The sequence below is a fragment of the Natrix helvetica genome (genome assembly GCF_964273705.1).
Source record: "Natrix helvetica genome assembly, chromosome: 1".
NCBI classification, from domain to species: domain Eukaryota; kingdom Metazoa; phylum Chordata; class Lepidosauria; order Squamata; family Natricidae; genus Natrix; species Natrix helvetica.
In genome coordinates, this window is record NC_138548.1 from 85,649,964 (window position 1) to 85,673,670 (window position 23,707).

The window sequence follows — 23,707 nt, forward strand, 5'->3', positions numbered from 1 at the left end:
TCCAATACAGCCAGACCCTACCGCTGGTATTGACCTGCGACGCATCACCCTTCGGAGTTGGAGCAGTCCTCAGCCACAGGATGCCCGACGGAAAAGAAGCACCCATCGCTTTCTACTCCAGAACTCTTTCATCAGCCGAGAGGAATTACAGCCAAATGGACAGGGAAGCGCTGGCTGCTGTAGCTGGAGTAAAGCGTTTCCATGAATACCTCTACGGCCGCGATTTTGAACTAATTACAGATCACAAACCGTTGTTGGGACTTTTGGTGGGAAACCGCCCCACCCCGGTCTCCCTTTCTCCACGCATGACCAGGTGGACTGTTTTCCTGGCTGCGTATTCATACAAATTGATTCATCGACCGGGCTCCACTCTAGGACACGCAGATGCACTCAGCCGTTGCCCATTACCTGACATTCTGCCAGACCCCACTCCAGAAGTACCGGTATTGCTCATTGACTGTTTGGACTCTGGACCGGTTTCTTCATACGACGTTGCAAGGTTCTCCTCTAAAGACAATGTAATAAAGCAGGTTCAAACTTGGGTTTGGAGGGGGTGGCCGAAGGGGAACGTGGGCCCGGAATTCAAAATGTTTTGGGCAAAACGGGATGAACTCTCAGTGTTACAAGGTTGTTTATTGTGGGGGGATCGAGTTGTTATTCCGTATGTTTTACGTAGGAATGTATTAGAGGCTTTACATATGGGTCATCCGGGAATTGTTAGAATGAAGGCGTTAGCAAGAAGTTACGTTTGGTGGCCAAACATGGACAAAGAAATAGAGGAGTGGGTGGCCACTTGCGACCCATGCCAGGAATCGAGACCAGCACCCTCGGAAGCGCCCGCCACAGAATGGGAGAAACCTAAAGCACCCTGGTCGCGAATACACATCGATTTCGCAGGGCCATTCCAGGGTCAGACTTTCCTTATAGTTGTGGATGCATACTCAAAATGGCTAGATGTAGTCCTAATGACTTCAACCACGGCAGAGGCAGTCATTAAGGTTCTACGGCGACTTTTCGCCACTCATGGCCTGCCCGACCTCCTAGTCTCCGATAACGGGCCCCAATTCACAGCCATGCAGTTCGAAACGTTTTTAGCAGGTCAGGGAATTCGGCATGCCCTCGTCGCGCCATTCCATCCGGCATCAAATGGACAGGCAGAGAGAATGGTGCGATTCGCAAAAGAGGCCCTCGCTAGGATGGGTCCAGGTGATTGGCAAACACGCATTGACCATTACCTCCTAATTCAGCATATTACCCCAAGCGCAACGACGGGTAGGAGTCCTGCTGAACTACTCATGGGCCGCCGTCTACGGTCTCACCTGGACCGTCTTCACCCAAATTACTCTGCCACAGCTCCCCCAGACTCCACAAGTAAAATTCGGTCTTTCAGCGTAGGGGATTCAGTATACGCCCACAACTATGCAGGGGGAACATTGTGGATGCCGGCAAAGGTCATTGGCATCACGGGTCCACGATCGTATTTGCTAGAACTAGAAGATGGGCGGAACTGGAAAAGGCACATCGATCAACTTCGGGGTCGCCTCGCACACCCAGACCTGCGAAACGAAGACGAGAGTTCCCTGCCTACAGAAAGTCAACCACGCGAGAGCCCCCTCATAGGAAACCACGACACCTGCGAACCAAGCTTGGAACAAGAAAACACGCACGAAGCAGAGCAAACCCCAGACAACGCAACCGAGCAGACTCCAGAACGCCCTAGCAACGAAGGCACAAAAACCACCGAACGTGAAACAGGAAAGACACCCGATCCTGCAACCACTTCTAACAAACCCGAACTACGACGCTCCTCCCGAGCAAGACAAACACCCACATACCTAAAAGACTATGTTACCTACCGCAACGTTCCATCTAGGAGGGGAGGGGTGTTAGATATTAGCATATATCGTAGTAAGTCTCCCCTCTGGTCCGCTGCTACAGCGGGAAACAGGTATCATTCTGATTGGTCGAGGGGCGTACCCGATCCCTATAAAAGGGGAACCCTCCGACCACAGAGCAAGCTGGATCACTACTACTACTAATAAAGAGCTGTTAAGTCACTTCGTGTCCGCAGTCTGTCTCTCGTTGCCCAGATCTAACAGTCTTAGCTTTGTTTGATGGGATTGTGAGTTATTACATAATTCCAAATGGCCAAATACAATGGTGGGCTAAGTATTGGTCTGACATGGATAGTTATGGACATTTTGGTATGTCAGAGGTGGAGATTTATGCAAAGATGATGTAAGGGATGTTGGTTTTGAGTGAAATTATATTACTGGCAATTTGAGGCAATACACTACCTTTATACATATGATGAGAAGATAAGATAGGATTTTTTGTTATTGTGGACAAGAGTTTTTGTTATTGTTTTTAAAAAAGGATATTAAAGGGGAAGTGTAACTGACAATCTGATGTAGTTTTTTCTTCTTCTAGCCCCATTGCTTCATTTTTGAGAGATAAGAGTGCTAATGATCTTGGACTCAACTTGGTGCTGATAAATGTGATTTTTTGTGCAAAAACAGAAAACATTCACAAACATTCATTCATAAAGTGGATAAGCAGTATATTTCAGGCTCATATTGCAAATATGTGAATGGGGAAAGGGCAGCAATGTACTCCCTCAGGGATCTGATCTCCCAGTTTTCCTCTTGTTGCAAATCAAGATGTGATTGTTGTTTATGTTGTTGTAAAGCAACAAGATAAGTTGGTGATGGTGGTTTTACAGCAGGGCCAGGACAGGCAATGTCCTATGTAATATTATCTGGTATTCATTCTGACTTACAGACTCTGAGGAAAAAGTGAGGTGCTTTATAGCACAAACTCTGCCACCTACAATCTGGAGTATTGTTCCCTGGCTCTTTGAGATGATCAGGGTGTTTGTGAATTCATGGGCTTGAAAAGCTTTCATTGACTCTTTGATGGAAGGGTCAGTCCTGGCTCCCTTTAAAGAGTTAATATTTACCTGGGAGAACAACTACTCCACTAAACATAGACATTATCTTAGTAGTGATTTGCCTCTTCTTCCAAAGTAATAACAGAATAACAGAAGGTCGCCGAGTTGGAGACCTTCTAGTCCAATCCCCTGTTCAGCCAGTAAACTGTAACCATTTCAGATAAATGGTTGTCCAATCCCTTTTTAAAAACTTCGAGTTTTGGAGCACCAACAACTTCTAGAGGCAAGTTGTTCTATGGATTAATTGTTCTAACTGTCAGGAAATCTCTCCTTAGTTTTAGTTTGCTCCTCTTCTTGATTAGTTTGCATCCATTACTTTATGTCCTCCCCTCAGGTGCTTTGGGAAATAGCTTGACTCCCTCTTCTTTGTGGCTGCCCCTGAGACATTGGAACACTGATATCATGTCACCCCTAATCCTTCTTTTCATTGAATTAGATATACTCAATTCCAGCAATTATTCTTTATATGCTTTAGCCTCCAGTCGTCTAATCATTGCTTTAAGACTGTTCTTTGTACTGTACCTGTACCTCTCTTTCAAGAAGAGACTGGACTGCCATCTGTCAAAAATGGTACAGGGTCTGCTTGGACAGGGGGTTGGACTAGATGACCTACAAGGTCCCTTCTAACTCTGTTAATCTGTAATCTCTATGAAGACAGGAGGGAAATGCTCACTTGCATTTTTAATACATCAGACAGAACTCATTATGGGCTATAGGTGTACACATGTCCTATATACTATCACTTCTCATATAGAAGAAACACTATTTAACACAAACAATAAAAATATATTTTTTAAAAATCTTCATCTTCCTCATCGTTACAGCTAGCAAGATTTTTCATTTGCTCTCATTGCATTGCTCCTCATCTAAATAAAATTCCAAAGCTCCATTTGTTGTTTTGATGGTGTTTTGTTTATGTTGGCATGATAGTTTCCCTATTGCTTACCTTGCCTCCTGCATCATGCTTTTGTCTTTGGAAACTGGAAAAAGCTGGATAGCTAGTTTGTAACTTTCCAATGTATGAAATAAAGTCAAGGTAGAAAATAAAGAGAATGTATCAGCTAAGAATTTCAGGAGTGACTACTAGCTCTAGTTTAATAACTTGAAACATAAGGAATGGAGCAGGGAGTTGATTTATAATTGTTTATATGTCGGGTAAAGTCATACTTGTGCCATGGTGTCATGCATATGATTCACAGCACCTTCCTAACATGTTTAATACCACATTGGCTTTGATTAGAGTTGCTCCCCCCCCCCCCCTATTGCCCATTTTCAGAGTCTTTACACAGAGAGGGAGAATTGCTTTCCTCATTTATTACTGAGAGGCACTATTGTATTTGTTTCAGCAGCTTTAGATCTTTGGAAAACAGACCTGTCAGTTTCTTCAAGAGCAGCTCATGGAAACAAAAGCCAATGAGAAAAACAGAATCTTATGTTCCTTCAGAGAAGAAGGAAATAAATGTCAGGCTTATCCTAGAGATATGTAGTGCAAAGCCAATTCAGTTGGAAAATTATTTACCTTAACAGAAGGCAGCTAATGAGTTTGTGTACACAGTTCCAAATTTGGCAAATCAGACCGTAACTATGTTGCTGCTTTCTTTATGTTTTATAAATTCCCTTAGATTTTTGTGAGGCAAGGTAAAATGTTTTAAGCAAATAAATGCGCATAAAAGGTTTTTGATTTATTTACAGATCAGGAGGAGTTGGCACCATTTGGGGAGCAATAGATTTCAGTCAGCAGAACAAGTTCAATAATGAGGTTCTGAGAAACGTACATTTTATTTGAGGTTTTTGTGGTTGTGTTAGAGATGTCTGGTTATGAACAGATAAAAACAAAGCACTCTGCAAACATCCTCAATTTCCAGGAAAGGTAGTACTTTTTGTGGTTGTGGTGGGTGATGAATCTACCATGGTTCTTTCTATTGTCTCTCCAGACAATTAGGAACATTGGTCACAACTGCAGGTTATGAAACAATTTTCATCAAAGACGATAGCCCATTAGCATCCATATTTTTATCCTCAATGTGATGCTCCTCTATGTTATACTACGACAGAACTTTACTCCCTTCGGGAACTCCCCCTTTCCCAGGGATGGCCTTCTTGCCTATCAAGACAGAGATGGCATTGGTTGCGTTGGTCAATGATCTCTGGCCAGCCCGGGACAGTGGCTGCTCCTCTGTCCTGGTCCTATTAGACCTCTCGGCAGCTTTCGATACCATCGACCATGGTATCCTACTGTGATGACTTGGGGGGGCTGGAAGTGGGGGGCACCGTTTTACGGTGGTTCTCCTCCTACCTGTTGCAGGTGGTCGCAGTTCATGTTGACTGGAGGGCAGGGATCAACCCCGAGGCGCGTCACTTGTGGGGTGCCCCAGGGGTCGGTTCTCTTACCCCTCCTGTTCAACATTTATTGAAACCGCTTGGCGAGATCATCCGTGGTTTGGGGATACAGTATCATCAATATGCTGATGATACCCAACTTTTCATCTCTACCCCAAACCACCCAAATGATGCCCTCGATGTGATGTCCCAATGCCTGGAGGCTGTGCGGATCTGGATGAGGAGGAACAGGCTCAAGCTCAATCCCTCCAAGACTGAGTGGCAGTGGTTTCCGTCATCCCGATTTGTGCATCTTGTTCCATCTTTGATAATAGGGGGAGAAATGTTAGCCCCCTCAGAGAGGGCCCACAATCTGGGAGTCCTCCTGGATATGTGGCTTAGTTTAGAAGAACACCTGATGGCCGTGACCAGGGGGGGCTTTTACCAGGTTTGCCTGGTATGTCAGTTACGCCCTTCCTGGATCGTGATGCTCTGTGCACAGTCACTCATGCCCTCATCCTTTATCGCCTGGACTACTGCAACACTCTCTACATGGGGCTGCCCTTGAAGAGCACCCAGAGGCTTCAGCTGGTCCAGAATGTGGCCGTGCGGGTTATCATGGGGATACCTAGGTGCTCCCATGTTACACCCGATTTAGGCGGCCTGCACTGGATGCCGATTGTTTTCTGGGTACGATTCAAGGTACTAATTATGACCTTTAAAGTGCTCCATGGCTTAGTCCAAGGGCACCTGTGAGATCACCTACTGCCACCAGTAGCCTCCCACCGTCCAGTGCGATCCCACAGAGTTGGACTCCTCAGGGTGCCGTCGGCCACACAGTGTTGGCTAGCGACTCCCCCCCAGGGGGAGAACCTACTCTGTGGGAGCTCTTTCCCTCTGGAATGAGCTGCCTCCGGAGCTTTGCATAATCCCTGACCTCCGGTCCTTCCGGTGTGCCCTAAAAAGTTGGCTTTTCCTGCAAGCCAGCCTGGCCTGACCAAAATAAAATAAATGATTGATGTAATTGTTAATTTTAATCTAATTTTTAAAATGTTATTGTTCATATGAATTGGGTTTGTTTTGGGATACTCTATCTAATTTCTTTTTTAACTTTTGTAATATGTGGGGTTTTTTAATGTTGTACACCGCCCAGGAGTCCTTTGGGAGAAGGGCGGCATATAAATCCAATAAACAAACAAACAAGCTATACTATATTTAATGCCCAGAAATATTAATCTGAAGAGACTATGTAAACCTATGTAAGGTTAGAACTCTCTTTACAATTGGGGCTATATTTTATAGGTGATCCCTGATTCTGTAAACATTACTTAGGCTACTTAGGCTACTGATATTCAAAGTCACAGATGTGGATTTTCCAGCCACCTGCTTTAAACCACCCTGCTCAATGCTGAGAGTACAGGGGCCAAGGAGATAGGCCTGGTTCATTCAGAGACTAAGTTTATGATCATCAATGCCTTTTGCAGGCATTTGAATGCCCTCATCAAGAACAATATTTGAACAGGCTTTTGTGCTTAAGAAAACTTCCTTCCTTCCTTAAGTTTCATCAATTTTTTTATCTTTCTAGCTCTGAATCAACTATGTAATTTATGATTTTTGTAAAACAACTTTGCATAAATATATATGAATTCGCATACATATATACAAAAACACGCAAAGGGAAAGAACATTTCCTATTTGATTAATGCATATATTTCTATCTTTCTATAAGCAATATCTTCATAGAAAAGGTATTTTTCCCACATGTAAGCCTCTCTCTCTCTCTCTCTCTCTCTCTCTTTCTCTCTCCCTCCCTCTCTGTCTGTCTCTCTGTCTCTCTGTCTCTCTCTCGTGTGTGTGTATGTGTACTCAGATATGCTGCTGATACTCATTGTATGTTTCTGCCTCAGCTGCCTCAATGTGAAGCTGCCAATGTTTTATGCCAGTGTCTGCATAAAAAGTTGCATTGTCTTCTTGAATTGCATTGTCTTCTTGAATTGCATTTGGAACCAGGGATCCTCCTGGACTTAGAATTCCTGCTGGAATAATAGATAGCAGCTATGACCAGAAGGGGTTTTGCACTGCTCTGTCTTATATACCACTTGTGACAATTCCTAGATCAGGTGGCTTTGCTTACCATCACTGGCTATGTAGTCACTTAGTGTGATTGCCATACACTGTACATGGGGTTGTTGAAAACAATTCAGAATAGTCCACAGTATGGTAGCATGGGTAGTTATGGGTGTCTTTTGTTATGGTCACATACCATATCTACTCCATCAACTGTCATGGCTCCTAATAGGCTTCCAAATGCAACTTACAGTAACATCCAAGTTATCACCTATAAAGCCCTACATGGCAAAGAACTGGGGTATTGGAGGGACCACACTTTCCAACATGGAGGACGCAGTCTGAGTGCCTTCATTGAAACAATGTTATCTTATGGGATCCAGAAAGTGTCTATGTGTTTAGGGAGAAGGTGCTCCAGGAAATAATTTTCCCTGCAGGTATAGTTGGCTCCAATTCAACCAGATTTTAGGAAGGTGGTTGAGAAATGGGTTTCCTCAGTCTTTGGAGACAAGTTGAGCTGGGTCTCCAAATAGATGACTTGTAGAAATTTTCAGTTACATCCATTATTTTATTGATTTAATCTGTTATTTAGTATTAATGGTGGTTTTCTTTTCTTTTTTTATATGCTTCCCAAAGTCATGTAATTTATGCTTGGTGGTCATCTAAATGCTTAAAGAAATACATACATGAAGTAACATATAAATAAATAAAATGTCTCCATTACTTTATGATGATTTCTATATTTTATGTTGATTTTATGATGATGTATTTCCTTTTTATTCATCTGAAAATATATGGTCTGAATTATTTCTGATATGCATAACAGCCACAGTTTTGGTTCTGCTTTTCCTATTACTGGTATAGTTGTGTCTAGAAATTTATTAAATTGGTTTTTTTTAAGTTTGACATTTTTTGCACAAAAGATTTTTCCTCCAAAAATCTTACAGCAGTCTTGATAGTTTTCAAGAGGGCCTTCTCCAGTCATGACAGAAGGTCAAGCAATTCTTTGAACAGAATTTACCATGGGCTTTTATATGCCTTCTTCCATGCATAAAATTCTCTTGCCTTCAAACTTCTTAATTTACATTTTACTCTTACCTTTCTAAGAGTAGTATCCAAAGAAGCATCCATTCCTCCCAATTCTCCTCACTTTGAGTTTCACTTTAGGTTTTATTTCAAAGGAGAACTTCAGAGACATCTTAATTGGTGGAGGTATTCTTTTTAGTTACAAGTACACAAGGGGTCAATCTTGTATTTCTTGAGGCAATTATTAAATTTTCTCTGCTTTAGTGTACCTTCGTTTTAATTTCCAAATTTGAGAAACTAGTTTTTATTGATTTTCAGAAAGACCATTACTGCCACCACTATGGAGAAATCTGTCATTAATAAAAAAAATGGGGAGGGGAGGGGGAATATAAAGAAATTGATTATCCAGTTTCTGCATCCAGACATTTGATGGTGAATTTCAGGAGGCCATTTGTACCCAACTCCCTGGTCTACGAACCAAGCTCAGAGAGCACCAAGGATCCCTCATTTCAACCTTAAGCTATACATGTTCTCTTTTATTGGTCCCTAGCAGTGGTGCAATTCAGCTGGTTCTATCCAATTTGGGCAAACTGGTAGAGGTGGTGGCAGGAGGCTTTGCCTACCAGCCCAGACATCATCACATCCTGTTTTTGACACTCTGTGCATATGCGGAAGGTCCTGCACATGCACGGAGGTGGGAGGAGGAGACACACACGCTCACATTTGTGAACCAGTAGCAAAGGTAAGTTGATTTCACCGCTGATCCTAGTCTATAGCTATAAAATGATTATTAACTTTGTGAGTGCAAAAGAGCAGTATTGCATATAAACAATTTTATGCTGAAAAATGCATTTGGGAGAGAAAGAGAAAGATACCTACATATTTAAAGCAAGTTCATCATAGAAGGAAGTCTGGCAGAAGGATTTGCTGGACTGGTAACACTGTGATTAGAGCAGCAAAGTGATTAAAATGCCTTGCTGCCTGCCTTGCACATTTCTAAAGCACAATTTTCTGAGGACAGAAAGAATGTGGATGAGGAAAGGGTGAATTTCCAACACCTCTACTGTAGAATATGAAATATGTATAGTCAAGTAATAGTAACCTGTACTGGACCACTCTGTTTCAATCCTAATAGCTTTTTCTACCTCGATAATCTCTTATGATAAACAAAGCAAGTAGGTTTATATTTTATTTCCCTGCTTCTCATTCAATTGTTTTTCCTCCAATGAAATAAAGGAAGCTGTCAAAAAATGCTGTATGACAATGGTATTCTCTGAAGCATCTCCTTCTGTTCTTCCTGCTTCTCCCTCCCCCAGCTTTTGGACTCAGTTAAGAAACACCAGGGCCAGGATTATATAAGGAATATATGATTGACACATGCAGACAGAAAGAGTGAAAAGGCAGAAGAAATGTAAAAGCTTGAATACTCTCTTGCTTAAATGTTCTTGGCCACACAGGACAGTGAGATAAGGATAAAGTGGGGTGGGGAGAAGCTTTTTATTACTGTGTCCTCAGAAAGGCTAGAAAAGTCCATTTGATTTATATTATCCCCCTCTGCTTGACTGGATGAATGTGAAATACAGATAAATATTTTCTCAGGGAATATTGTAAGACTATATCCCAATGTCAGCCAAGTGTCTAAGTGTCATTTCTTCTTGCTTCTATGGCTCCAAATATTCTCAATTAAACACACACACACACACACACACAATTTACAATGCCCCATTCATCACATGTGTGTGTCCACATTAGTATGCACTGCTTCTACTCTGAAGACTTTGGCCATCTGCTTGCAACTCTTAAAGCAGCCTCAGTATGGATTTTATTTGTTTGTTTATTTGTTTAGATTGATTTCAGCGTCTCATAATATTAAGGATGGCAATGGAAAATTGTTATATGGTTCTTCGTAGGAATTTTCTTTTCAAAGAAGGAATTGTTTTGTACTTTCTACTCTTACCCAAGAAATGGAAGAACATCTATCATTTAGAAATGGGCAGTATGGATAAGAGCTGATGTTGAGGCCCTGGTATGCCCAAATATGGAACACAAATACATACCTATTTCCCTGGCTCAGCTGATAAGGAGGAGAGCCTGTGGCTTAGTGGCTAAGACTCCTGCCTAATATGTAATACAGCCCAGGTTCAAATCCCAGTAAGGGTATGGCTAGCTGATGAGAGCTAAATAGCTTGAAATAGATCTATACTAGTCTCCCTTTATTTATTTATCAGCACAAATACAACACAAATATAAAAAGGCAACATTAAAAATAAAAATATGGTTTTCTGCCTGCATGGTCTTCTGTGATGAGCCGAAGGACAAAAAGGGGGAGTAGTGAGCTCCCTCCCATATTTGGGCATACCAGGGGTTGTAATATATATATATTCCTATCTACTGAAAGCTTCCAATTCATAGTGAAGTAGAGTGTCATGATTAGACAGAATGCAACTCCTGTTCACATATTTACACCCATACATTTGCAAGCTATTTTCTTCCCATTTAATTATAGTGGCTTGTGAGTCAGACACTAAAGTCCAGTATACTCAGCAATTCTAATCAACTATCAAGCCACCATAGTGTACAGATTGTACTTCCATGCTTTAATGTAGGCAAGAAATAGAACATAAAACAGCATTTGCTCAGGATGTATTGTGGGGTGGGACTTCACTGTGTTTCTTATGTTTGAAGCTAAATGGTCAGGATAGCTATTAATAATAAGATATTCAATGTGAAAGAATCCTGTTTGCATTGTGCAAACAGTTCCTAAAATATATGCATCATCATCTTTAAATTATTTCATATAAATTACCTGGTGAACTCCATTATACAGAGGCCTACAAATGCTATAAATCAGTCAATAAATGGGCATTTCAGATTTATTTTCTCAATTGCTCCAAGTAAAGCTGACCTCATGAATTAAAGAAAAAATATTTTAAAGATGAAATGATTTGTTGACAACTAAAGTTTAGAAAATAAAGGATTGCGCAGCAAACCCAGTAGAAAGAAATCTATAAAAAATATATTCATGAACAGTTTTGCAATAATTTGATTCTGGATGTATGAATTGCTAAATGTACTCATTTATGACAGCCGTTTTAAAGCATTGCCTGAAAATAAGTCTCAGTGAACACAAGGGGGTTTACTTTTGAGTAGCCATGACTTAAATTGTCTTGTAATTAAAAATAGGCTAAGTAGCAGTCAATTTTACTTTTCGTAGCTATAAGATACTACTCGTTAATTGATCAATTAATCTCTCAAGCAATGCTTCTTTTAGTCTTATGTTATTTGTTCGCAGTTTACAGATCAAGAAAGGAGGGGCACTTGTGAAAGGTAGGGCAATATGTCCTTGATTAATAATAGAAATCCTGGTTATGAGTTATTTCCCAAAAATACAAGACGGCGTATATTGAGCAGTTTCCTAGAGAATAGCAAAATTCCCAGTTTCTGCTATTCAAGGACAAATAAGAACTGTTCAAGGACAGTTTAAGTAACCCTGCAATTCTCTCTGTTTATTACAGGGCAGATGGAAAATGAGAGTGAGGATGTTGGTGACAAGTGGAAGAGAAGAGTTTGATGGTGAATGAGTATTTCCACAAGGAAAAGAAAATCTAATCTGAGCAAAGATTAATGCGCAAACTTTGTGGCTGTAATGGAAGGAACATTTATTTGGAAATTTATTTATTTAAGGTGACCAACCGTTCTCCTTTAGGGAGGACAGTCCTTCTTTTGTAAGTTTTGTCCTCCTTCAAAAAGTGTCCTCCTACATGTCCTCCTTTTCGATATTTGAAGACTAATCTGTTGCTCGTTATGTGACGTATTTGTATTTGACATGACAATTCATCAAAGCTCGGTATAGTGCAGTATAAGATGCGATTATGAGAAGCATGCGCTCCGCATGGGAGACCTTGAGAGAGAGCGTCGCGTGCAAGTGGCTTTGTTTACTTCTTACCGAAACACGACATGGCACATACACACGCAGTAGACTGAGATTGAGATTGAATGTTGATACTCTAGCTGCAGCACTTGCCGTAAAGTTCAATATGAAGGATATTTCTTGTTCAGATATTTCCAATATATTGTTAGAAGATGATACATTGACAAAAAATATTAATTCAATGGAAAAGTACTCATTTAAATAATAATTAACAGGCATGTAAGCATAATTACAATATAAAATGTTACAAATGTTTTTATTATGCATATATCATATTTTAGTGTATTATTGTTGCAATGAATAAACTATTTCTTTTATTTACAATATTTTTTCCCAATTTATTTGTCCTCCTTTTCATTGTAAAAAAGTTGGTCACCTTAATTTATTTGTTTGTTGAATTTTTTTGCATCTACTTTTTTGTCAGTCAGTTCTGGTCAGTAGAACATAAGGTATGAAAACTCAGTGCCTCTTAAACCACACTTTCAGTGAACAAGATACAACATGGTATACTTTTTCTATATAACGCTTGCAGCCTCTCAGATACAAACATACAAGGGAATATTTTTTTACTGAAAATTTGAAAGAACTAAGATAGGATGCATTACTTAATTTTAGGGAAATTATTTATTGTCATTTATGTAAGTTTCCTGACTCCCAATGACTGAACAGTTTACAAATGATTTCAAACACAAAAAAATCAAGAGATTAAAAACAAAAGAAACAAAAGAAAGCCAGAGATGGCAGAATAATGGTGGAAACAAAAGAAAACAATCTGTTAAAAGGAGACTTAAGTCATCCTTACCAGAGGGCTTGGTAAAGTTTCTTCAACATAGCCATATATTGCGGAATATTTGGGTATTGGGTAACCTCAATTCTGAAGGTGAAAGACTTCATTCTGGGGTCCCCATTGATGGCATTGCTTAATTGAAGGAACCTAGAGTGGGCCAATCTTGCCAAATGGAATTTGCCAGGAGGATACGTTGGGAGATAGGTTGTTCTTCAAGTAGCAATGCCCAATGTCATGTAACTTTTTATTGGTCAAAACCAGCATCTTGAATTGCACTCAGAAGCAAACTGGCAAACAGTGCAGCTTGCAAACCTGAGTGTTACATGTTCATAACGGAGGTATGTCCATCACTTCTTATGCTGCTGTATTCTGTACAGTTGAAACTTCTGTCATTTCAAGGGCAGCTCATGTAGATAACACTGCAGTAGTCAATCTCCGAGGTGACTGCTGTAATTGAGGCTTGAATTCTCATTGAGTAGGTGCTGTGGTACCAGGAAGACACCCACAGTTTTTGTGCCCCACATTCAAGGTCAGAGATTACACATTCCCCAATCCAGGCAACCCAAACTGAAACATCACTGCCACTTCCTACTTTACAGAGTACAGCAGCTGATATGAAGTAAAAGATCATACACTATCTACAAGCAACCCTTGAGATTGATTACAAAGGCTCAGTAGATAAGTACCTTCAGAAAGTATGCTAAAAGATGTCATTAAAGCTCTCATGACAATCTCTACCACACAATAACTCAAACATATATGCTACAGCTGTGGTGATCCTAGAGATGTTTGACTATGTGATCAAGAAGAGTAGCAGAACATACCCTCCCACCCAGAATTTTAAGTTAGAACAGGGGTGTCAAACTGGTGGCCCATGGATTGGATGCCTCATGTGCAAGCCATGCCCACCCCAGCTTTGCAAAGGGAAAAAAAAAACATCATGAAACATCATGTGATGGCAACGTGATGCTGAGAGTTTGATATCTGTGGTTTAGATGGTAAGATTAATTCAACTCCAAGAGAGGTTAGTCAGCTGATGGTATTACAGACAGGTGTGAAGAATAAGGATAAAACTTAGTTTCCAAAAAAATTACAAGGGCCTAACGCCCTCTGAAGCCCAAGAGATTGCTGAACAAAGACTTACAGCATTGGGTACCAGTCTAAGGAGTTATACTAGAGAAGCAGAAGTTAAGAAAATAAATGGCTTTATTCCCAATGTGCATTCCCATCGGCAATGCAACAAAATAGTTGCCCAACACTCATGGCCTAGAGAGACGAATCTGAGAGCAGCCTAGATTCACTACAGGAAAGTCTCAATGCTATACACATGGATCTGTGAATGCCTGGCACTTTACAAAGTCAACAGGACACTAAGAACCTTCCTTAAGAACTCAATTGGACTGTGAAAGCAGAAAATCAAGATAGCTCATACAAGTGGCCATCAAATGTGGCACATATCAAGATGATCCACAATCCTACAGCTGTATTACAGAGGTTCCACAAATACCATGCCTGGAACAGAACCAGGTCCTCAGAGATATCTGGAACATTTGAAGCCTTGGAACCATATGTGTCTCTGGAAGAATACTGTTCTAGAAATCAGGGCCATGGCAGAGAAGGCATACTCCTCAGTGCCACCAGAAGACAACATTTAATTGAAGAGATGTGTTTACCCCCCTTTTCGATTGTACCAGGTGAACAGAAACAATGGGAAACAGAGCTCCCTCAATTAACCAGTCCCTATGTTGTGAAAGGCTTTTTAGATGGTAATATTGAAGCATCTTCAATTGCACACTGATGCCAACTGGTGATTACAGCAGCTCATGAAAGAAGCAATGACATAGGGGTAAATTATTGTGCAATATTAAAAGAACAGTCCAAATATGAAAAGGTTGGCATAGTAGCAACATTACCAGAACAAAGAGACTTTTCCATGAAAGAAAGAATTAGAGGACAATATCCCTTTAAACATTTCCATGTTCAGCAAATTGATAGCATCACCCTTAATTGTAGCTGGTCTGAGGTGCCTGACAATGTTACTTACCATAGCTATCTTCTACTATTTTGTCTCAGACAGGGATACAGGTAAGGACTGAACACATGGGTGGAGAAGAGGGCAATGCACTTCAAAAGGAATTACCCACATATATGCAGTCTGATTCGGTGATAGATGCTACTGTGCAGACAGGAGAATGAGACTAAAGGAACAACAAAAAAAGGAAAGGTAAAGAAAGATTGTAATATTTCAGTATTTAAGATAGTAAGTAGCACATATTGAATGCATTGCAATTTATGCTCATGTTAATCTGATATATATATATATATATATATATATATATATATATATATATATATATATATATATATATATATATATATATATATATCAGATTAACATGAGCATAAATTGCAATGCATTCAATATGTGCTACTTACTATCTTAAATACTGAAATATTACAATCTTTCTTTACCTTTCCTTTACCTTTATATATATATATATATACAAGCTAAGCCTGTAGAAGGAATGGGGGTTTGGCATATATATATATATATATATATATACCTGCTACCCATGTACAGAATATAACCATCTACAAAGAGAAGATCTTAGGATATATTATTATAAATACAAGGAACTATTTTGATATATATTTTTACCCAAGCTGATGTTGAGAGTTGGATAATATGAAAGGTATTGTAATGGTTCATGAGAATGACCTTGGGAGGTAATAGGAAGAGAAACAGACTAGGGTAGTGATGGCGAACCTTTTTGTTGGGTGCCAAAAATGTGAGGGTGCATGTGCGATAGCACACATGCATGCTGGCATCCATAATGCAAATCACACCCCCACATGTGCATGTGCACACATCCCCCCCATGTGGCACACTGCTCGCTTCCAAGCTGAGCTTGGTATTTCTTCCGGGGGACTGGATAAGGCCGTTTTCACCCTCCTCAGACTCTAGGAAAGCTTCTGGAACTGGGGGGGGGGAACGGGCCCAACGGGCCAACCAGAAGTTTGGAAACAATCTGTTTCTGACTTCTGGGGGGCTAGGAGAAGCTGTTTTCACCCTCCCCAGGCTCCAGGAAAGCCTCTGGAGCCTGGGGACAGTGAAAACGGCATTCCCCGGCCTTCCAGAAGGCAGAAAATCAGCTCGCGCACACTGGAGCTGATGACTCATGTGCCGGCAGATATGGCTCTGAGTGCCACCTGTGGCACATGTGCCATAGGTTTACCATCACCGGAGTAAGGTGTGGTTACATAAAAGGAAGCTAAGCCTGTAGAAGGAATGGGGGTTTGGCAAATATCTTAGAAGGGATCCCCCCTAGTTTTTTGGATTGAAAAGATGAGGGCGTCGGACCCAAAGGTGCTTTTTCAAGAGACAACTGGACTTGCTTGTTTTTATTTGAAGATGTTTTGCTTCTCATCCAAGAAGCTTTTACAGCTCTGACTAGATGGTGGAGAATGGAAGGTTTTATATTCCTTATAGACAGCTAGTCATATGATTCTTTTAGAGAGTCCCTGAGTCCGCTTGGGGGTATATCTGTCCTCAGGGTCACCTAAATAGTGCAAATGGGTAGACTGGAGATAGATGATAGCCCCCTCTGGTGAGAGAGGGCTGTTTAATTTTGACATAGGTGGCTCTTTGATCCCTCTTTCAAACCAGCAGTCATCTCTATCCAAAATGTAGACTTTGCTGTGCTCAAAAGAGTGGTCTTTGTAAGTTAAATGCAGATAGACTGCTGAATCTTGTCCTAATTGGTTTGTTTTCCTACATTGTGGCATATATTTATGAAGTGATTGTTTTGTTTCCCCAATTTGCAGAACTGTACATCTTCAAAGAAAAACAAGAATGTCCAGTTGCCTCTTGAAGAAGCACCTTTGGGACAACCATGACCTGGATGACTGAGAATCATGATTGACATGAGAGGTCAGACTTTTAGACTTTCAAGTTTCTATTAATTTTACCATACTATAAAGATAGAGTTGGATGTGCTGCTTCCCTGGACTATCTTATAAGAGGGACTTTGTTTTCCATACTTTGAACAATAGCATTAGCTTCCTATACCTCATGCAGATCAATTTCTCCATCTATTGCAAAGCTGGCAGAAAGCAATTACTTTGCTTTTGTTAGAAGCACTTCAATATTTGGAAAAACACTCGTAATTCATATCCTTCCCTCACTCTACCTGCACAGTGTTTATCAAACAGCCTACATGAAGCTTTCAAAGTAACACGTTAAATCTTGCATGTCAAAAGTATAATATGAGCTATGCATAAATCCATAGGATATAATATTGGATTGAGCCATTGATCCACAGCATTCTGTATTCTGTCTCCAGAAGTGATCAATATCTAACACTTCAGGAAAAAGAAGAAAATAAAAGAAAACCAACCATTTCCATAATGAAACCAGCCAGTCTTCTATTTGTAAGTAAGGAATATAATGGAAATTTATTTTTTCTTCTTGCAATTAACATAAAGAAATCTCTTTTTTGTATAAATAATATTGGCATCATTGTTAGTTCTTCTAAGAAATGCAAAAGTAGCATTTAAATAATTTTGTTCAGTGAATTGCAAAGACACCATATGTATTTTGCCGTCATCTTTGGAGTATGCGATGAAAAAGCTGAAGTACCTAATTTTGGTTTAAGTGTGACCAGTTTAAACACTGTTGTCAAGCAAATAATGTCTCTCTAATTACCTCTTTTTTATTATTATTAAAATGGACTACTAATTGTCTACCCCTCTGGTTTTCCAATATGTAACATTTCACTAGAATAAGTAGCCAACTTTCATGGAGACCCATCAGACAATACAATACAATACAATACAATACAATACAATACAATACAATACAATACAATACAATACAATACAATACAATACAATACAATACAATACAATAATACAATACAATAGTTGTATTGTATTGTATTGTATTGTATTGTATTGTATTGTATTGTCTGATGGGTCTCCATGAAAGTTGGCTACTTATTCTAGTGAAATGTTACATATTGGAAAACCAGAGGGGTAGACAATTAGTAGTCCATTTTAATAATAATAAAAAAGAGGTAATTAGAGAGACATTATTTGCTTGACAACAGTGTTTAAACTGGTCACTAGTATATTAGCGAACAGAACAGAACAGAACAGATCATGATACTTTATTTGGCCAAGTATGATTAGACACAGAATAAATGTGTCACACAAGAAATATCTAATTGAGTTACACATTTAAAAAAATCTTTGTGTTCACCTGAACAAAAAGACAATTACTGCAATATATGAAGAATAACAACAACAACAACAACAACAACAACAACAACAACAAAAGATTACTGAGTGTTAAAATGGTATTTTAAAAAATCCAAGAGAAGAGACCTCAACTTACAAATGGCATGAGTTTCTTTTCCTGCATATAGTTGGACATATAAATTTGAAAAAAAATATTTGGTATTAGTGAAAACACTCAGAATTTTATGAAAACAAAAACAAGAGTTAGAAATTGCAAAATAACTTTGATAGTGAATGTTGAAGAAACTAAAAATATAAACATCAGAAGAATAATTATCCAAAGGGATACTTTGTCTCCATTTTTTAAACCATCGCAATGGTATCCCTCAGTCATGTCCTCAATTTAAATTAGGAGAGCAATCCTAGGAATTAGGCTAAGAATTGTAAAAGCAAAATGAAAAAAATATTCAGCTTGTGATATAGGAACAATTTGAAGAGGCATTTAATACTGTTATTTATAAACTTATATGCTGCCCATCTTATCTGAAGGTGATTCGGAAGCTTACAATTTTTTTAAAAAATAATAATAAAATGAAATTGAATCTTTTATTAACACTTTAAGGATTTATAGTGAGGATGTGCAAATTGAATTTGGATACGAGAAATTTACAAAGCTTGGCATAAATAAAAGCTATTATTGGAGTGTCTGCAGTAGAAACAACAATAATCTAGAAGAGATACTTTTATCATCTTTTTCAGAGCACAAGTTTTATTAAAAAAGCATAAACCTTTGTTATTCAGAAATGGTCTAATCAGATTCCTTCTGGCATTAAATTGAACAAAATTATAAGGTGTAAGTTGAAAATTGAATCTCACTAACACTTTGCCCATAGAAGAAAGAAATACATTTTTCTTTCTTTCTTTCTTTCTTTCTTTCTTTCTTTCTTTCTTTCTTTCTTTCTTTCTTTCTATCTATCTATCTATCTATCTATCTATCTATCTATCTTTGTTTGTTACTCATGTACAAGATAACAGGAATAAGAATAAGAATGAATAAGAACACAGGAATTGGTTTCAAACAAATGGGGACATTAGGACAGGGATTATTAGGCATGCTGGTGTACTTACTGGTTCATTAGGTAAAATAACAAACAAATTAAAAAAACATTAATAAGATGAAAAATAGTATGAGTATACCAACTGCTGATTTTTTAAAAGAAACAATTCACTAGGTCAGAAGTTGAGAAATAAGAAGTTCTCATAGTAAGATTATTGAAAGAGCAGTTCCTCTTTAATTAAGCGAAAAGAATTCTATTCACCTATTCAGGAGATCTGTGATTTATATCCAGTTTTGCTTCCAAACTCTTTATAGTGCAAACAGAATTATATTGGCTGTGTCTTTGAAATGAAACATATCAGAAGAATAATGTGATCTACTTTCACTGAGTTGTTCCAACTGTGAACAGGATATTTTATTGTGAAAGATCTATCAACCTTATTTATGAATATTTTTCTACATCATAGAAAAAAAATGGTTGCCTGTCTTTCTTCTACTGCTTTCTGGTTTTATTTAGTTGAATGATAGGAAACAGTTCAAGCGATGGATGAGTGATGTACTCTCTTTACTGTTGCAAAATTACATTGAAATATTTGGCAACTTTCAAGGGATTCAAGCAAAATTTAAAGACTGGATGAAGTTGGATTTATATTTAGAGATAAGGAGGCTAAGGTTACATTATTAAAAACAGTTTAAAAGCTATGCACCTTATATATTTTGGCCACAATACTTTATATTTTTCTTTATAAGAGAAAAATACTGTTTAATTTATGTATGAAACATTCAGGACACATTATTAGTGTGTCATAGGTATAAATTATCCAAAGTTAATCAATTTTATTATTAATTAATTGATTGATTGATTGATTGATAAATTAATGCAACTTTATGGAACATCCAAAATACGGTTAACATGCTTTCCTACTTTTTATTTATTTTTTATAAAATATTTCAGCCACTTCCAATTGCACTATTAAGTCTAACTTTTCCTTGCTACTAGAATGTAGTCAAGTACATTAAATATATATTTTAGAGGGAAAAGTTATACATAGAGCAACACCCCTCAAAAAGGCATAACAAACTCATATTTTGGAATTGTGCTGAAAAATGGACAAGAATATTCATGTAATGAATACTGTGTTTGGTTTACAAACTGTAATTTTAATGCCAATCCACCCCGGATTATTGTTATGTATTTAAGATACTTCATACAATGAAAGGAACTTATGTGGCTGAGGACCAAACTTTTGAGTAAAGTCTGGACCTAAACCGTCCCAAAGAGACAGTGACAGGGAAAAGGACATGTTGCTGATCTCAGGGACATCGCAAAGTCCCTGATTGATCCAAGAGAATCTCTTCTAGGCGGTGATAGAAGCGCAGCCCCAAGCTGCTGAAGTCGGGACAGCTCCGCGACCAGAGGAAAGCGGAAAGAGAAAGTGTGTCCATCTGGTGAGGAAATTTTATTTTTACAAAAGAGATTGTCCAAAAAAGATTAAAACCAATTAAACTTGTAAAGAAAAGAAAAGAAAAGAAGCAGTGAATTTAAGCTATTTTGGATAGTGTGTTATCCTTTTTTAATTGTCTTCTATGGATGGAAGTTTTGCAAACACTTCCTACTTTTTAAAGTGAAAATATTGGCGTTTCTTCTTCTATATTTTTTAACCTATGGATTAATTTTTTTTCACAATACTGTCTTAGATGGTTTTTTTTCTTTTGTTCCATTCAAGAGCCTTGTTTCTTTTAAGCTTGGAATATAAAGAGGATATAAAAGGAATATAAAGAGAACAGTAACATCAGAGGGAAAAGAAGTTACACTGCCACTTGGAAGTTGGAGGCTGAGTTCTGGAAATATTTTTCTCTCTCTTTCCTTTGATTATTTTGACTTGCACCTCAAAGGTTTTAGCTTGCAAAGAGATAATATGGGTTGTTTATGCAGGTGCCCTTTGGATGTCTCTTTGGCAGTGAGAGAGAAGTGAAAAACAAAGCTTTGTTTTCCAACTAGAGTGGCAGTGTTTATAAATTGGACAATGACACAATACCAAGAAGAAACCATAACATTACAACAGATTATGTTTGAAATTCAAAAATTATTAGAAACATCAGAGAGAATTGAGAAGAAATTGGAAAATATAGGTAGTAATATAGCAAAATTTGATGAAATTGAAGATAGCCAGCTAATGGAAAAAATGGAGGTTAGAGTCTCAAAAACCCAAGGGAAAAATGAACAAAGAGGCAAGATAACTGTGGATATTGACAGTGATCTGAGTGTGGTTGGAAATGGAAAGAATGAAACATGGAAAGGGAAGAGAGAAGAAAAGGAGCTCTACCCCAGATTTCAATGTATAGAAGGAGAAAAAAGAGAAGAATTGATGGATTTAAGGAGAGGAACTTTGACAAAAGCACTACTGATAACCAAAGGTAAGCTGATTAAAGAAGCTGATGCAGGATTTCCAGAATTTATAAGACAGGCAACAAGGTGCAAAGAGAAGTCCACACAAAATTGATTAAGGAAATAACCAGAAGTTTAATCCCATATAAGGCAAAAGAAATAAGACTGTACTTCTACTGGAAAGACACAAGTTGAGATACGAAAACTATTAACAAAATACTAGCTAAATAGTTAAAATTAGAGCATTATGTTAAAAATGAAGTGGTAATGGATATAGCTAGATAGATAATTGATAATGAAATAATGTATGTATGTATGTATGTATGTATGTATGTATGTATGTATGTATGTATGTATTGGTTTGACAAGAGAAAATTTGGTATAAATTTTTAAATGGTGACCATGAAAGGAAGTTTAGAAATTTTGTTATGTATGAAAGCCTATAATATTGAAATTGAATTGATCATGGATATAGTTAGATAAATAATTGATATTGATATAATGTATACATATATATTGGTTCAACAGGAGGAAATTTGGTATACATTTTAAATGGTGACCATGAAAGGAAGTTTTGAAACTTAGTTATGTATGAAAGCCTATAATATTGAAATTGGATATAAATTGTAAACAGTGATTAAGAAAGGAGATTTATCAAACATAATTAATTTTTATTTAGAACGTTTCACAAAGATAGAATGTTGTTGGATGATATTGAAAATAGACCACATAATGTCATTATGTGGCATTGCTTTGAATGTTGTAATATTTGTTATAAAGGGATATTAAAACAACTATTGTCATATGAAGGATGAGGTATGATGATAGTAATATATATAAATATATTTGATGTAAAATGCATAATTTGATATGGATTTTAGGTGATGACTGTGGAAGGGATGCACAAAAGTTCTTTATAACCAATTGACACACTTTTTACAATTTGTAATGGAATATGTTTTTATGGTGTTAGTTGTGTCTTGTTTGTTTGTGTTAATTTAAAAATAAAAAATTATAAAAAACAAACAAACAGACATAGACACACAGAATACATAAAAATCATCCTCCAGTTACATACAGTATGTTGATTGGTTACAAAGCTTTGTGCTTCCTCACAATAGTCCCCGCTTGCAATTTACACAAATTCTCATTTCGTATATGTGTGTGTGTGTGTGTGTGTGTTGTATTTGTGCTGATAAATAAATAAAGGGAGACTAGTATAGATCCATTTCAAGCTATTTAGCTCTCATCAGCTAGCCATATCCTTACTGGGATTTGAACCTGGGCTGTATTACATTTTAGGCAGGAGTCTTAGCCACTAAGCCAGGCTCTCGTCCTTATCAGCTAAGCCAGGGAAATAGGTATGCATTTGTGTTACAACCCCTGGTATGCCCAAATATGGGAGGAACCTCACTACTCCCTCTTTCTGTCCTTCGGCTCATTACAGAAAACCATCCAGGCAGAAAACCATATTTTTTTAATGTTGCCTTTTTATATGCCTTTTATATAAAAAGGGCAACATTAAAAATAAAAATATGGTTTTCTGCCTGGATGGTTTTCTGTAATGAGCCGAAGGACAGAAAGAGGGAGTAGTGAGCTTCCTCCCATATTTGGGCATACCAGAGGTTGTAACACATACATACATACATACATACATACATACATACATACATACATACATACATACGTGTGTGTGTAAACAATTATTATGATTATTAAACATTCATTCGACTATAACTATTATTACATCCTTTTATATAAAATATTATCAATTTAAAATAAATCTATATTATGGCATTTCATTGCATCCTCCTAAAACCATCCAATAATATTACATCTTCATACCATATTCTATATATAAGTTGTTTATATTTAATAACAAGGCTTTTAAACTTTCTCTCCATAGTCCTCACTTACAATTTGTATAAAGTTTCATATTATCA